This window comes from Hyperolius riggenbachi, chromosome 2 (assembly GCF_040937935.1).
Source record: "Hyperolius riggenbachi isolate aHypRig1 chromosome 2, aHypRig1.pri, whole genome shotgun sequence".
NCBI classification, from domain to species: domain Eukaryota; kingdom Metazoa; phylum Chordata; class Amphibia; order Anura; family Hyperoliidae; genus Hyperolius; species Hyperolius riggenbachi.
This window is the reverse complement of record NC_090647.1, coordinates 223578698-223596262: the sequence shown is the minus strand read 5'-3', so window position 1 is coordinate 223596262 and position 17565 is coordinate 223578698. Positions and strand designations below refer to the sequence as shown.

Sequence of the window (17565 nt, the reverse complement as noted above, 5' to 3'; positions counted from 1 at the left end):
TTGTGTTCATTTGTATTACCTGTGGTTAGTTAGGGTAGCACGCTTATCACTGGATGCTTAACGTGCGGTGATCGTGCTGAAACGCGTTCGCCGGTTGCGAATGAGTGCGGTGTTCGCGTTTAGCTAGCGTTTGTTATTTTCCTTATCTTCTGATTGTTGTTTGCTGTGCCTTTGCTACTCTCATGCTCTGTCTTTTCAGTCTGGTGTCTGTTGGCAATCGCCAGTCTTGCGATTGCATTCGCGCTTTCTTTTCCGTTGATGTGTGTTCATCGTCACTGGGGAGCGACTAGATTGGGGAACACACATTCTGTCTGTCCCTGTGCTATTTCTCTTGAGGGCTATTCAGCCCTGCTTGATCCTGATGATACAATTCCCATCTAGCATCTGTGGCCGTGCAGAGGCTGTGATCGTCTGCACTCCACAGCTCCATCTGCTGGTGGGAATTGCCCTCTACTGGTGCATTGCACCAAACCTGGGTTCACCTAATTATACGCTTGTGGAGGGTTTCTGCTGTGTCAGCGCGCATCTTGTGTGGTGACCACGGAAACGATTCCACAAACGTTACAGGATGACCAGCCAAATCGAAATTCCCAGGGTAGAGGGAATGTTCGATTTGCTTCAAATGTCATTGCCTAAGGCAAAAGCATATGTGGATCCTATTATAGTTAGGATCATACATTATATTAAAGCAGTTAAAGGGACTCCGAGCTCACCCAAAAAAAGAAAGTTGTACTCACCAGGGGCTTTCTCCAGCCCAGTGCTGGTCGGGAGGTCCCACGCCGGCGTCCTGGCTCCTCTCCTTCTCCCCGCTCCGGAATGGCTGACAGGCCGCAGCCCAGGCGACACTCGGCAGAGTGTCGGGCTGCTCCTTCCGCGTATGACGCGGCTGAAAGCGCGCATGCGCAGTACTTTCACGCCGGCCGCCTTGGTGCGGCCGGCGTGTGACGTCAGCCGCGTCATACGCGGAAGGAGCAGCCCGACACTCTGCCTAGTGTCGCCCGGGCTGCGGCCTGTCAGCCATTCCGGAGCGGGGAGAAGGAGAGGAGCCAGGACGCCGGCGTGGGACCTCCCCGACCAGCACTGGGCTGGAGAAAGCCCCTGGTGAGTACAACTTTCTTTTTTTGGGTGAGCTCGGAGTCCCTTTAAAAGTCTGTGCATGTTCCTGAGCGCAACCCATATGAATGTTATCTTGATACAGGGTTGTTGTTCAACCCATTTGCTCCGTTGGAGTTGGGAGCTTTGATGGAGGAATTTGAGTTTGATTGGAAGGCCTTTTGCGATTTTTACATCGCAAAAAGCGAAGATATTCTGAATGCTTGCCTTGATTCTATGTACATTTTAATTAATTCTGATGAGTGTGACGAATGTTTCGTGGATCCGGTGATTTGTGTGTGGCAGACGATTTTGGATGAATTGCACACACACCAACCAATTGATTTCAATAAAGAGACACCGTTGTCACATGATTATTCCTGCCTTTCTGGGGTAAAGCAAGTGAGTTTAAACACTGTGCGACCTGAAATGAATGGGTGTGCTTCGTTTGTGGACACCTGTGTGAATTCTGATAGATTCTCTTCTGTTTGTTTGGAGTCTGAATCTGTGCGATCTGATGCCTCTTTTTCACAAAATCCTGCTATGGAGAAAATTCCTAAACCATGCAGCCTCACAAGTAATCCTTTGAACACCTTGCAGTCCGCTCTACAGATTGCGGAGGCTTGCGCTTTGGAAGCGTCAGTTTCGCAACCTAAAGCGATCTTGGATTCGCAAATTTTGCGTTTTGTCTCCTCGGATTCGACATGGTTAGCCGAGTCTAGGGGTGAGACAGCGCTTTGGTTTTGCGAATCTGATACTGAGGAAAGTAATGATTTCCCACCCTGTACTCTGGATGAGTCAATATTGCCTTGCATAAAATCTCCTGCAGTGACCCTAGAGGCTCGTCTAGGCATTGCTACTATTCTCACCTGTTTCTCTGCTATTTTAGAATGAGGATTCTGCCTGCAGTGAAACGAAACTCAGGAAATCAGAGCTAGTTTCACTAGATATTCCTGTGTATCCTTGTCTTGATGATGAAATTCAGTCTCAGCATATGGTAGAACCATTCCTGGGACATCCGCCCTGTCCGCAGAAGGTATTTGATGTTCGGCCCTTTAAAATGGATAGTTCAGAATCCTTCTTAGAAAACTTGGAAAATGACACTTCTGAGGTCTTGTTTGATGTTTTGGAGGTTTCCAAGTCCCCCCTAAAGGGTGCAGAACTTCTAGGAGATGCCTCCTGCCCCCCCAGATCCGTCTGAGGTTTTGCCCACTTCAGTAGGCATTGCTATTATGCTGACTACCTTTACACATGAGTGAAGCTCCACAAGAGCTGCAGTCAATGATGAGTTTTGGTTAAATGATATTACAGTCACAGAAACTTCTGAGTCTGAGTCTTTTTTGAAAGACCAGTACCTGTGACCTCTACTCGTGATGATTTTCTGCCCGGTCCCGGTTTTGGTCTTGTCATGTCGGACTCTGAGACTGGCAGTTCCCCGACATGTTCTGAGGTTTCTCCTGTGCTGGTGTACCCCAGTGTGCTCTGTAACCCAGAAAGCCCAAGTGTGCCTCGGTTACCAGCATGCTCAGATGCTTCCTCGGTGGAGACATGTTCTGATATTGCCTGCCTGCTTGCATGCCCAGAAGTGGTCCCTGAAAGTCTTGATCTTGATGGGTGTCCTGGTAATTCTGAATCCGGAATAATCATAGGTTCCATAGGGGTTCTTGGTAGTTCTCCATGTGAGCCTGGTGAGCGTTCTGGCCTCTTGGGATCTCTGCGGAGCTTCAAATGGTTCTGGGAGATTCCGGGAGAAATTTTGCTTGATACCCTGGATACGATCAACAGTGGCTTTTGTGTTGAAAGGGACACTTCGAACAGGTATTGTGGCAGGTTTGGTATTTTCAGACGCTACCTGGAAGGTGGTGGGTATTGCCTGGAGGGCGTCAATGGGTTCTTCTCTTCTTCTCTGGCATTCACAGTCCTGATGGGTGTTACGCTGAGACTTGTAGTACTGATGGGCATGTTTTGGTGGCTTCTGCTTCCGATGAGGTCGGTTTCGGGAGGACTGACTCTGGAATTGGGCCTTGTCGGGCTGACCCGACCCTCATGAGTCTTCAGTTAGAGTTTTTGGGAAACGTCAGTTTTGAGAGACATCTGGAATCCGTCCCTAGAGGGGGGGGGGGGGTACTGTAATGATCCGCTCAGCTGTCTGCACAGACAGCTGTTTGACCATTCCTTAAGTCTGAGGGCTGCAGGTCTCTGGAAAAGGGACCTGTCTTTGCTTTGCAAGTTTCAGACCTGCTTTGCTGCTGAGGAATTTGCATACATTCGTTATGCAAATTGCCTACCTGCCTCCTTTGAAGGCTGGCAGTATAAATACCATGTTCTCCCAGAATCCTTTGCTGGTCATCTTATGGTTTGTTACTGCTAAACACTCCTAGAGTGTCAGCCTTGCCTGCTTGTCAAAGATAATCTTAGAGTAATTCTTGGGACTGTACTAGGCATTCCCTCTAGTGCAGTCAGATTGTATTATCTGTTTTGCCTGTACAGTCTTTGTGTTGCGATTGTCCTGTCGCCGCTGCGGTCGACAGGAAATTGTTCTGTCTGTTTGGGGTTGCTAACCAGAGCAGCGGTTGCTACTGGTAGCCCCTTCTGTTCTTCTGTCTGGATTGCATTAGCCCTAATGGTAGTGGCAGTGCTTCCTTCTGCTGCAATTTTCCTGCCGCCAGCGGCGGTCGACAGGAAATTGTTCTGTCTGTCTGGGAGTGTAGGCCAGAGCTGCGGTTGCTGCTGGCTGCTCCATCTGTCTGGATCACACTTGCCCTAGTGGTAGTGGCAGTGCCTCCTTCTGTATCTCTGCCTTAGGGGTGCTAGCCAGAGCAGCGGTTGCTACTGGCAGCCCCACCTGTCTGTCTGTCTTGTGTTTACGCCTGCTATTACCTGGTGTGAGGCAACCGATTAGCAAGCGTCTACGCAATCTGTTTGTCTGTCTTGATCGCTTGCTTTCGCAAGCGTTCATTCTGTCTGTCTGTCTCAGTCTATTTGTGGTCATTTGTATTACCTGTGGTTAGTTAGGGTAGCACGCTTATCACTGGGTGCTTAACGCGCAGTGATCGTGCTGAAACGTGTTCGCTGTTGCGAATGAGTGCGGTGTTCGCGTTTAGCTAGCGTTTGTTATTTTCCTTATCTTCTGATTGTAGTTTGCTGTGCCTTTGCTACTCTCATGCTCTGTTCTTCTCAGTCTGGTGTCTTTTGGCAATCGCCAGTCTTGCGATTGCATTCGCGCTCTCTTTTCCGTTGATGTGTGTTCATCGTCGCTGGGGAGCGACTAGATTGGTGAACACACATTCTGTCTGTCCCTGTGCTATTTCTCTTGAGGGCTATTCAGCCCTGCTTGATCCTGCTCATACAAATCCCATCTGGCATCTGTGGCCGTGCAGAGGCTGTGATCGTCTGCACTCCACAGCTCCATCTACTGGTGGGAATTGCCCTCTACTAGTGAATTGCACCTAACCTGGGTTCACCTAATTATACGCTTGTGGAGGGTTTCCGCTGTGTGAGCGCGCATCTTGTGCGCTGACCACGGAAACGATTCCGCAAACGTTACAACTGTATTTATCCAGCCCTTGTTTTTAACAATGGTGATTTGGCAAATGGTGTTTCGACTGGCCTAATCTCCATGCTCCATCCAGTGACTGACTAAGCATTACCTTGTACTCATACTGTGCTGCATGATCTGGTTTGCATTTATTCCTGTATTGTCATATTGCTGTATGTCACCCCTAAATATTGTCTGTAACCTTAACTAATGTCCAGCGCTGCGTAATATGTTGGCGCTTTATAAATACAATAAATAAATAAATTTGGCTTAGCAAACAATTTTGTTAAAGTAAAATTCCAGACTGTGGACTCCATTGAACCCTCAACGTCAAAATTACATGCGACTGTCTATCTACACTTGAAAACTTGAACCAGCACATAACATGTCACAAAGGTCCTGGGTATAGTTGTGCTCATAAGTTTACATACCCTGGCACATTTTGTAAAATGTGTACCATTATTTTAAGGGAAACATAAGTAATTAGGCTTCTTTTTAATGAGATTCAAATTAAAAATTCTGAGACATCTGAAAATAACACAATCATGGAAAAAATATATCACTTAAGAAAATGCGGAGCTTGTCCCTAATCAAAAGTTTGTATACCCTTAGATCTTATTTCCCACTTTAGTTCCAATGATGGCTTGTAGTCTTTGGTGAAATTTGTGGATGAGGGATTTCCTTTTCTCAGATGGTAAAGCTGCCTATTCTTCTTGACATGAAGCCTCCAGTTCCTGTAAATTCTTAGGTAGGCCATACATGCATTGAAACTGCCAGAAAGCCATAGTACTATGAGCCGCAGTGATTGCAATTTTAATAGATTTTCTACAAAAATCAATGGAAATTACAGTTATATAATTTTGGTCAATCAGACATGGTAGGGTGAGCAGAGGTAGATTGATGGGCTACAGCATTGCATTGAATAGTGCAATACTGTTGTTTGATTTCAAAAAATATGAGATGGAAAGAAAAGTGGGTATGGTCCGACTATGCACAAATCACAAGATAAATTCTTTCAAAAAATACTTTATTAATCGTAGAAAATGTATATTTTAAAACACACAGTTAAAAATGTGCCCGCTGTTGTTTGATTTCATGACGAAATATATTGAGAATCTGTTTGCAGAGTTTGGGGAGATTCAATCCCTCACCGATCAAATTCAGATCAGAGAGCGATTGATCTGTTTACCATATTGGGTGGCAATCTATACGTTTATGGGCACTTTTAGGCTGTCTTGCATGTACTGCACATTTGATATTGAGGTCAGGAGACTGTGATGGCCACCCCAGAACCTTTACTTTTCTGCTGTAGCTAAAAATAGGTTGATATGGCTGGAAGCCAGCTGAAGTTATTTGTGGCTTTTCATTTGCATACCAAGCAATTCTACTGATAGTGCTGATTGGCATTCTCAACTCTTTGGATACCTTTTTATATCCTGTTCCTGGTTATAAAGTTGAAAAACCTTCTCCCTCAGGTCCCTTGATAGTTCATTTGCTTTCCCCATGGCAGAAATATGGAGGTGACTGACACAAGCCCAGAATCACCCTGCCTGATTATACACATACTACTGTCACTATAAGCAAACAAATGATAGGTGTGGACAATTACCCTTAATATGCAATTAACCTGTGTGTATCAATTTGTCTCTATAACATTAAGCCAAAGCTTCAAGAGTAGGTAGACCTTTGACCAAGACCATTTGGGTGCTTCGTAATTGTGTGATAATAAATGGCTTCACCCAACCACTAACTATATATGAAAGAGAACACGGATTATTCCTTTAGATTGTTAGCTCAGAAGGGCAGAGCTCTCTCACCCTTTTGTGTCTTGGATTTCGCTATACATTTTGATCATCATGTTACATTTGTCACTGTCATTACTAGGTCTACCAATTCTGTATTACGTACCAATGTCCATATTTTGATATTTTGTGTACACCATTGTCTGTATTATTATGTACCTCAAGTTTGTTTCTTACTCTGTACAGTGCCACAGAATATGTTGGTGCTTTATAAATCAATAATAATAATACGAATAATCGAAAAATAAAAAAATGATGTGATAATACATTGTTTCACCCAGCCACTAACTATGAATAAAAGAGAACATTTTGGGTGTAGTCCATTATATTTTCTAAAAAAAACCAACCCCAATATCTAAAAAATTCTGCCAGGGTGTGTAAAGTTATGAGCACAACTGTACATCCCCTCCCCATCCCCAGAACAAAAGGTATGAATGTGGATATTCTGTAAAGCATATGACTAAGTAGCTATCCTTGCAGTGTTGTTTTGCTGTGTGTCCATACATGCTAAAATAAAGTTTGGACTTTTAACAAATCAAAGGTGCAGGGGGATATCTCTTCCTGACTAACATTCTGTAAATTCAACAAGAAAAGTACCTTCTTAATGCGGAATATAACCCTGCATTTCAACTTTGCTCTAAAACATTATTTACAGCATATTATATGCAAAAAGCATTTTTTTTTACTAGACCAGCATTGGAAGGGTTAAACACAGAGGTTTAAAGTTCCGTGGAGAGATATGCAGAAGTTCAGATTGTTACATTCTATTTAGTTATATGTATCTATTGAGAAATGTTACACACTCTTTGGCTGTCCTCCAACTCCTTCTCAGTCAGAGAGATGAGTCACATTCAACACTTAGATACATTTATGTAAACAAAATGTATCTATGTCAGCTTCGGATGCGTCTGCAGAAATCTCCAGGAACTTTAAAGCACTGTGTAACCCTTTCAATGCTGGTCTAGTAAAAAAAAAAATGCTGGTTGCATATAATATACTGTAAATAATGTTTTAGAGCAAAGTTGAAATGCAGGGTTATATTCCGCTTTAAGAGGGGAAAAACGGGCTAAAATATAACTTTTAATTAGATATTTTTAAAAAAATTGGGACATACTACTACCCACATTGAACAAAGTGATACAATTGGGTTGGCGGATGTATGGTCAATCGTCATCAGACTATCCTACCAATCTCCCATTGTAGTTCTATTATAAACCCCACACCAATAAACTCTACATGTTTCGTTCCTTAAATTAGAAACTTCGTCAGGAGTGATTGCTTATACTAAAGTGCTAGAGTGCAAAGTGTGAAAATAATAAAGACATTTATAACATCACAAAGTACACATATTGGAGTAGTAGGTAATATGGCCACTACCAGCAGCCAATAAGATGCCGACCGTTCAGGCTGCCCTTTTATACTGGAGTGATAGACGCCAGGGATGCTGGGAGGGGACCCGCTCAGTCACTCTGGGCCGCGTAAGTGATTTGATTTACAAAGGGCTGGTAAATAGGCACATATAGGCTGTGGACTTTGAAAGAAGGGCGCTGAGATACTTTTTTAAGCATAATGGGTCTCTAAGGCGATCTGCCCATTGGTCTATAATGTTGATGGACAATCGATTGACCAATGACTTGACAGTAGGGGGACAAATTGGGGTGTGTGTCGGGTCTCCCCCCCCTCCCAGCATCCCTGGCGTCCATCACTCCAGTATAAAAGGGCAGCCTGAACGGTCAGCATCTTATTGGCTGCTGGTAGTGGCCATATTACTTACTACTCCAATATGTGTACTTTGTGATGTTATAAATGTCTTTATTATTTTAGCACTTTGCACTCTAGCACTTTAGTATAAGTAATCACTCCTGATGAAGTTTCTAATTTAAGGAACGAAACATGTAGAGTTAATTGGTGTGGGGTTTATAATAGAACTACAATGGGAGATTGGTAGGATAGTCTGATGACGATTGACCATACATCCGCCAACCCAATTGTATCACTTTGTCCAATGTGGGTAGTAGTATGTCCCAATTTTTTAAAAATATCTAATTAAGTTATATTTTAGTCAGTTTTTCCCCTCTTGAGAAGGTACTTTCTTGTTGAATTTGTAAATTCAGGTGTGTTGCCCTAACATTCTGTAAAGCAGTTCAGTAATATTCCAGAATCTGGAATCCAGATCAAAATACATATATACAGTAACACAGGTAGTTATACAAACCAGTACAGTTGTTAAAATGAAGTACATCAGTCTCCCCCCCCCCCCCCCCCGGGTCAGTAAAAAAGGGCGCACATGGCTAGTGGACAAAAAGGGCGCCGCCATAGACTGCAATGCAAAATATCAGCTATTGGGCGCCCAACAGGAAAAAAGGGCGCCCGAGAAATAGCAGTTGCAGGGATCGAGTTAACAAAAGTTTTCGTTTACAGAATAAGGTTTATAACAAATATCGTTTACAAGTTCGTTTTGACTTTGTGTAATACTTATTTTTCGTTTTTACATTTATTTTGTTATTTAAAATTCGTTTTCTTAATATCGGTTGCAGGGATCGTGTTAACAAAAGTTTTCGTTTACAAAATAAGGTTTATAACAAATATCGTTTACAAGTTCGTTTTGACTTTGTGTAATACTTATTTTTCGTTTTTACATTTCGCTTATAGGAGCTTTTATTTATTTTCCCGTTTTTAAAATTTCGCTTAAAGGACTGTAACAAGTACATTTTGGTTTACACTTATTTTGTCATTTAAAATTCGTTTTCATGCGTATAATGCTTAAATATCGTTTTTAACCTTATTCTATTAGAAATACATTGCTTTTGGTATTAACTTTGTTTTTCACACTTATAATGCGACGATTACAGTTTTATTAACTTACTAATATATCGCTTTTAATATTACCGTTATTTTAAGAATTCTAAAGCGTACGTGATTGTAAGGCTATTTATTCTATTATATACTGTATACTGTTATACTGTGTATATATATATATATATATATATATATATATATATATATATACACACACATATACATACTGTATACATACATATACATATATACATACATACATACATACATACATACATACACACACACACACACACACCTTTTTCTATTTATATTATTATTAAGGTGTACGTGATTTTAAGGCTATTTATTCTATTACAAATACATAAATTATTCTATTCATGTTATTTATAGTGAAGTATTTTAAGGATTAAATATATTATTGTTTATATGTGTGTAAGGGTGTTTGTGCAGTGGGGATGGTTAGGGTTAGGCACCACCAGGGGGTGGATAGGGTTAGGCACCACCAAGAAGGTCTTAGGGTTAGGAACCACCAGGGGGGTGGTTAGGGTTAGGCACCACCAGGGGGGTAGTTAGGGTTAGGTACCACCTGGGGGGGTCTTAGGGTTAGGCACCACCAGGGGGTAATTAGGGTTAGGCAATGTGACGTATGCGCAGTCACCCACCAATTCCTGTTCCCTTGGCTGCAGTTTACCATAAAGCCTCAGACCCTGAGGGAATCCTGAAGGCAGTCAGAACTGCAGGCAAAGTAACCTTTTGGATTGGTTGGTGAGTCCACACACAGTCCAATTTCGATTGCATATACAATCGATACAATCTGTGCTCTCATATAGAGGCCAGGTCGCGGCCACCAATCCGCAATAAAAGCGTGCGAATGCGCTAATTCTAACTCTAGCTAAATCCTGTTGAAAAAAGGGTTAATTAGACAACCTTTCTAGAGATAGCAAAACTAACAATATTTAACCACTTCCCGACCGCCGTATATACAATTGGCGGCCGGGAAGTGCACCCCGCAAGGCAAATGGCGGCGGTCCTTGTAGGGGCATGGGCGGAGCGATCGCGTCATCCGTGACGCGATCCTCCGCCTCCGCCTGGCGCCGTTCACCCGTCGCAACATCCCGCCGGCCATACGGAAGTGCCGGCGGGATGTTAACCCAACGATCACCGCATACAAAGTGTATAATACACTTTGTAATGTTTACAAAGTGTATTATACAGGCTGCCTCCTGCCCTGGTGGTCCCAGTGTCCGAGGGACCACCAGGGCAGGCTGCAGCCACCCTAGTCTGCAACAGGCACACTGATTTCCCCCCCCCCTGCCCCAGATCGCCCACAGCACCCATCAGACCCCCCCCCCTGCCCACCCCCCAGACCCCTGTTTGCACCCAATCACCCCCCTAATCACCCATCAATCACTCCCTGTCACTATCTGTCAACGCTATTTTTTTTTATCCCCCCCCCCTGCCCCCTCCTGATCACCCCCCCACCCCTCAGATTCTCCCCAGACCCCCCCCCCCCCCAGACCCCCCATGTACTGTATGCATCTATCCCCCCTGATCACCTGTCAATCACCTGTCAATCAGCCGTCAATCACCCCCTGTCACTGCCACCCATCAATCAGACCCTAACCTGCCCCTTGCGGGCAATCTGATCACCCCCCCCCCCCCCCACACCAATAGATCGCCCGCAGATCCGACATCAGATCACCTCCCAAATCCATTGTTTACATCTATTCTCTCCTCTAAACACCCACTAATTACCCATCAATCACCCCCTATCACCACCTGTCACTTTTACCTATCAGATCAGACCCTAATCTGCCCCTTGCGGGCACCCAATCACCCGCCCACACGCTCAGATTGCCCTCTGACCCCTCCTTATCAATTCACCAGTGCATTAATTACATCTGTTCTTCCCTGTAATAACTCACTGATCACCTGTCAATCACCTGCCAATCACCTATCACCCATCAATCACCCCCTGTCACCCCCTGTCACTGCCACCCATCAATCAGCCCCTAACCTGCCCCTTGCGGGCAATCTGATCACCCACCCACACCAATAGATCGCCCGCAGATCCGACATCAGATCACCACCCAAGCGCAGCGTTTACATCTATTCTCTCCTCTAAACACCCACTAATTACCCATCAATCACCCATCACCCATCTGATCACCCACCCACACCATTAGATCGCCCGCAAACCCGCCGTCAGATTACCTCCCAAATGTATTGTTTACATCTGTTATCTTCTCTAAACACCCACTAATTACCCATCAATCACCCATCAATCACCCCCTGTCACCACCTGTCACTGTTACCTATCAGATCAGACCCTAATCTGCCCCTTGCGGGCACCCAATCACCCGCCTACACGCTCAGATTGCCCTCAGACCCCCCCTTATCAATTCGCCAGTGCAATATTTACATCTGTTATTCCCTGTAATAACCCACTGATCACCTGTCAATCACCCATCAATCACCCCCTGTCACTGCCACCCATCAATCACCCCCTGTCACTGCCACCCATCAATCAGCCCCTAACCTGCCCCTTGCGGGCAATCTGATCACCCACCCACACCAATAGATCGCCCGCAGGTCCGACATCAGATCACCTCCCAAGTGCAGTGTTTACATCTCTTCTCTCCTCTAAACCCCCACTAATTACCCATCAATCACCCCCTACCACCACCTGTCACTGTTACCTATCAGATCAGACCCTAATCTGCCCCTTGCGGGCACCCAATCACCCGCCTACACGCTCAGATTGCCCTCAGACCCCCCCTTATCAATTCGCCAGGGCATTATTTATATCTGTCCTTCCCTGTAATAACCCACTGATCACCTGTCAATCACCTGTCAATCACCCATCAATCACCCCCTGTCACTGCCACCCATCAATCACCCCCTGTCACTGCCACCCATCAATCACCCCGTCACTGCCACCCATCAATCACCCGCTGTCACTGCCACCCATCAATCAGCCCCTAACCTGCCCCTTGCGGGCAATCTAATCACCCACCCACACAAATAGATCGCCCGCAGATCCGACGTCCGATCACCTCCCAAGTGCAGTGTTTACATCTGTTCTCTACCCTAAACACCCACTAATTACCCATCAATCACCCCCTGTCACTGCTACCTATCAGATTAGACCCCTATCTGCCCCTAGGGCACTCAATCACCCGCCCACACCCTCAGAATGCCCTCAGACCCCAGCCCTGATCACCTCGCCAGTGCATTGCTTGCATCTATTCCCCCCTCTAATCACACCTTGAGACACCCATCAATCACCTCCTGTCACCCCCTAGCACACCTACCCATCAGATCAGGCCCTAATTTGCCCCGTGTGGGCTCCTGATCACTCGGCCAAACCCTCAGATCCCCCTCAGACCCCCTTCCGATCACCTCCCCAGTGCATTGATTGCATCTATTTTCCCCTCTAACCACCCCCTGAGACACCCATCAATCACCTCCTGTCACCCCCCTAGCACTCCCATCCATCAGATCAGGCCCAATACAACCTGTCATCTAAAAGGCCACCCTGCTTATGACCGGTTCCACAAAATTCGCCCCCTCATAGACCACCTGTCATCAAAATTTGCAGATGCTTATACCCCTGAACAGTCATTTTGAGACATTTGGTTTCCAGACTACTCACGGTTTTGGGCCCGTAAAATGCCAGGGCGGTATAGGAACCCCACAAGTGACCCAATTTTAGAAAAAAAAGACACCCCAAGGTATTCTGTTAGGTGTATGACGAGTTCATAGAAGATTTTATTTTTTGTCAAAAGTTAGCGGAAATTGATTTTTATTGGTTTTTTTTCACAAAGTGTCATTTTTCACTAACTTGTGACAAAAAATAAAATCTTCTATGAACTCGCCATACACCTAACGGAATACCTTGGGGTGTCTACTTTCTAAAATGGGGTCACTTGTGGGGTTCCTATACTGCCCTGGCATTTTAGGGGCCCTAAACCGCGAGGAGTAGTCTAGAAAACAAATGCCTCAAAATGACCTGTGAATAGGACGTTGGGCCCCTTAGCGCACCTAGGATGCAAAAAAGTGTCACACATGTGGTACCGCCGTACTCCGGAAAAGTAGTATAATGTGTTTTGGGGTGTATTTTTACACATACCCATGCTGGGTGGGAGAAATTTCTATGTAAATGGACAATTGTGTGTAAAAAAAAAATCAAACAATTGTCATTTACAGAGATATTTCTCCCACTTAGCATGGGTATGTGTAAAAATACACCCCAAAACACATTATACTACTTCTCCTGAGTACGGCGGTACCACATGTGTGGCACTTTTTTACACCCTAAGTACGCTAAGGGGTCCAAAGTCCAATTAGTACCTTTAGGATTTCACAGGTCATTTTGCGACATTTGGTTTTAAGACTACTCCTCACGGTTTAGGGCCCCTAAAATGCCAGGGCAGTATAGGAACCCCACAAATTACCCCATTCTAGAAAGAAGACACCCAAAGGTATTCCGTTAGGAGTATGGTGAGTTCATAGAAGATTTTATTTTTTGTCACAAGTTAGCGGAAAATGACACTTTGTGAAAAAAAACAATTAAAATCAATTTCCGCTAACTTGTGACAAAAAAATAAAAACTTCTATGAACTCACCATACTCCTAACGGAATACCTTGGGGTGTCTTCTTTCTAAAATGGGGTCATTAGTGGGGTTCCTATACTGCCCTGGCATTTTAGGGGCCCTAAACCGTGAGGAGTAGTCTTGAAACGAAATTTCTCAAAATGACCTGTGAAATCCTAAAGGTACTCATTGGACTTTGGGCCCCTTAGCGCAGTTAGGGTGCAAAAAAGTGCCACACATGTGGTATCGCCGCACTCAGGAGAAGTAGTATAATGTGTTTTGGGGTGTATTTGTACACATACCCATGCTGAGTGGGAGAAAGATCTCTGTAAATGGACAATTGTGTGTAAAAAAAATTAACAAATTGTCATTTACAGAGATATTTCTCCCACCCAGCATGGGTATGTGTAAAAATACACCCCAAAACACATTATACTACTTCTCCTGAGTACGGCAATACCACATGTGTGGCACTTTTTTGCAGCCTAACTGCGCTAAGGGGCCCAAAGTCCAATGAGCACCTTTAGGCTTTACAGGGGTGCTTACAAATTAGCACCCCCCAAAATGTGAGGACAGTAAACACACCCCACAAATGACTCCATTTTGGAAAGTAGACACTTCAAGGTATTCAGAGAGGGGCATGGTGAGTCCGTGGCAGATTTCATTTTTTTTGTCGCAAGTTAGAAGAAATGGAAACTTTTTTTTTTTTGTCACAAAGTGTCATTTTCCGCTTACTTATGACAAAAATTAATATCTTCTATGAACTCACTATGCCTCTTAGTGAATACTTTGGGATGTCTTCTTTCCAAAATGGGGTCATTTGGGGGGTATTTATACTATCCTGGAATTCTAGCCCCTCATGAAACATGTCAGGTGGTCAGAAAAGTCATAGATGCTTGAAAATGGGAAAATTCACTTTTTGCACCATAGTTTGTAAACGCTATAACTTTTACCCAAACCAATAAATATACACTGAATGTTTTTTTTTTTTTAATCAAAAACATGTTTGTCCACATTTTTCGCGCTGCATGTATACAGAAATTTTACTTTATTTGAAAAATGTCAGCACAGAAAGTTAAAAAAATCATTTTTTTGCTAAAATTCATGTCTTTTTTGCTGAATATAATAAAAAGTAAAAATCGCAGGAGCAATTAAATAGCACCAAAAGAAAGCTTTATTAGTGACAAGAAAAGGAGCCAAAATTCATTTAGGTGGTAGGTTGTATGAGCGAGCAGTAAACCGTGAAAGCTGCAGTGGTCTGAATGGAAAAAAAGTGGCCGGTCCTTAAGGGGTAGAAAGCCCTAGGTCCTCAAGTGGTTAATATCAAAACAGTTATGGTAACATGTCTCTCTTTGAAGATGTGAATTCTTTTGGTGGAGATTTTTCAGAACAGCACTTAGACGAACGATTTTTAAATCGTTTATTTAAAGAAATAATGCAGAACAAAATATAGCAATAGAAACAAATGGATACAGAAATAATAAGGGTACAAGATGAAAATAATAGCTGATTACAGTCTGAGCAGTTTGTCAAGTTACCGTGTCCTTTGCGGTAAGTCCCACAGAGATATATAGTCCAATTCTGGAAAGTTCTGTGGAATAGGTATTAGGGTGCGTTTCCACTAACGCGAATTCGCATGCGTTCCCCGCATGCAAATTCGCATAACCAATAAAAGTGAATGAGCCTGTGTCCACTTGTCAGGAAAACGGATTGTTTTCTTGTGCAGAAAAAATCTGCTCAGCAGAGCCATCCGAATTTGGACACCGCACACACGCATGCGATTCGCATACAATGTATTTAATAGGGAATTCGCATGGTGTTTTTTCATGCGAATTCGCATACGATTTCGCATGGAATCAATGAAAAAGCACACAGGCACGTACATGGTTAAATTCGCACACAAGGATAACCTTTTTCCTGTGTTGATGGTCTGGTTTTAGGGTGAATGGCTTCTCTCAGTAAGTACAACACAAACATTCACATTCCCCAATTCAGGGGTTGTGACATGGAAAAACGCTGAGTTTCTAAAAGCCAGGCATATGAATTAAAGGGGCCCTCCAGATCATAGTTTGCGCGCATTTACATGCGCTTGCCGCAATGGCGTTCGCGAAATCGTGACAGGCACCACTAGGGGGGTGGTTAGGGTTAGGCACCACCAGGGGAGTCTAGGGGTTAGGGATAGGTACAGGGAGGGTTCTGTGTGAGAGTAGGGTTAGGTATAGTTACAGTACAATATACACCACCATGTGGGTGGTTAGGGTTAGGCACCACCAGGGGGGTCTAGGGGTTAGGGATAGGTACAGGGAGGGTTCTGCGTGAGAATAGGGTTAGGTATAGTTACAGCACAATATACACCACCAGGGGGGTGGTTAGGGTTAGGCACCACCAGGGGGGTCTAGGGTTTAGGGATAGGTACAGGGAGAGTTCTGTGTGAGAGTAAGGTTATGTATAGTTACAGCACAATATATGTAATATATACAATTTATTAAATTATGTATATTTAAACAAAAAGGGGGTCTAGGGGTTAGGGATAGATCTGTGTGAGCCTACAGTTAGGTATAATTGCAGTAAAATAACTGTAAAATCTACCATTGTATTACTATGCTTAATACAAGTGTAAATATCGTTTTTTGTTATAGACGCTATTTGACGTTTCATTTCAGAATTCGTTTGTTGCTATAGACGGTATTTTGCCGTTTAATCTCCGTTTAGTTAACCTATTTAGCACTACATTTTCGTTTACAAGCTATAAACGAAAATTGTTTTACATTACAACCTATAATTTCGGCTATATCCCGCGCCCTTTTTTGATACACACGTTAAACCCCCCCCCCCCCCCAACAAAACACCTGTATTTTACATTATGCCAGTTTATTTTGAACTGCAAAGGGTTAATAATGCTGCTTTTGTTACAAAATGTGTTATGAATAATTGAAGCCAACGCTGTCATAAACTCTAGCAAGGGAAATGGGGCATGCTTAACTAATATATAACCATAGGCTGCCATGTCAGAATAATTCAGTAGTTTGTTGGATAGAAGCTGCAAATGTTGACTTCTCTGTAACAGTGCAGGATAGACCCACTTCTCAAGCATCCCTAGTGTTTTTTGGAGGTACATTATTGAAACTGAAAACCTCAATCAACCTTGCGTTCATTTTCAGTCTGACTTCAAAAACCTGCATCTCTAATTGTGTTTTTATTTATTTTATGAGGTAAAGTTTTCTAACGTGTTACAGCAAGAAAGTTAAAGGACAAGTGACATGATGAGATAGACATGTGTATGTACAGTGCCAAGCACACAAATAACTTGATTAACTCGATTTTTTTTTAAGTGAACTAGGAGACCTGGCAGGCACAAAGAGATTTTCAATAGATTTTGTGCTGAAATCTATTGAAAATCTGTGTTTAGTGTGTGGAGGGATTTGATCAGATAGATTCCTCTGTGATCAGATAATGATATGCTGTCTGATGGCCACATTGACCAGTGTATTTCTGCCTTAAAGTGTCCCTGAACAGACGTAAAAAATGCAATACTGAACTTATCTGGGGCTACCTCCTTCAGCGTCCTCTGGTTACCATCCATTGTCCCACCAGTGGCTCCATTAGCTGGTGGGATTTATGTCAGGAAGGATTGCATGTTAGTAGGAGGTGGTTAGGGTAAAACATCAGGAAGCGATTTACACTGTGGTGGGAGTTTAGGGTTAGGCATCTGGAAGGACGAGGAGAAATGCCAGA

The 17565-nt window shown here is 43.7% G+C and overlaps 1 protein-coding gene across 1 annotated transcript in view; it reads right to left on the bottom strand.

The window, feature by feature from the left end:
- SEPTIN10 (septin 10) overlaps positions 1 to 17565 on the bottom strand; it is a 119825-nt gene that overhangs the window by 32516 nt on the left and 69744 nt on the right. The gene's annotated exons all lie outside the window — the stretch shown is intronic.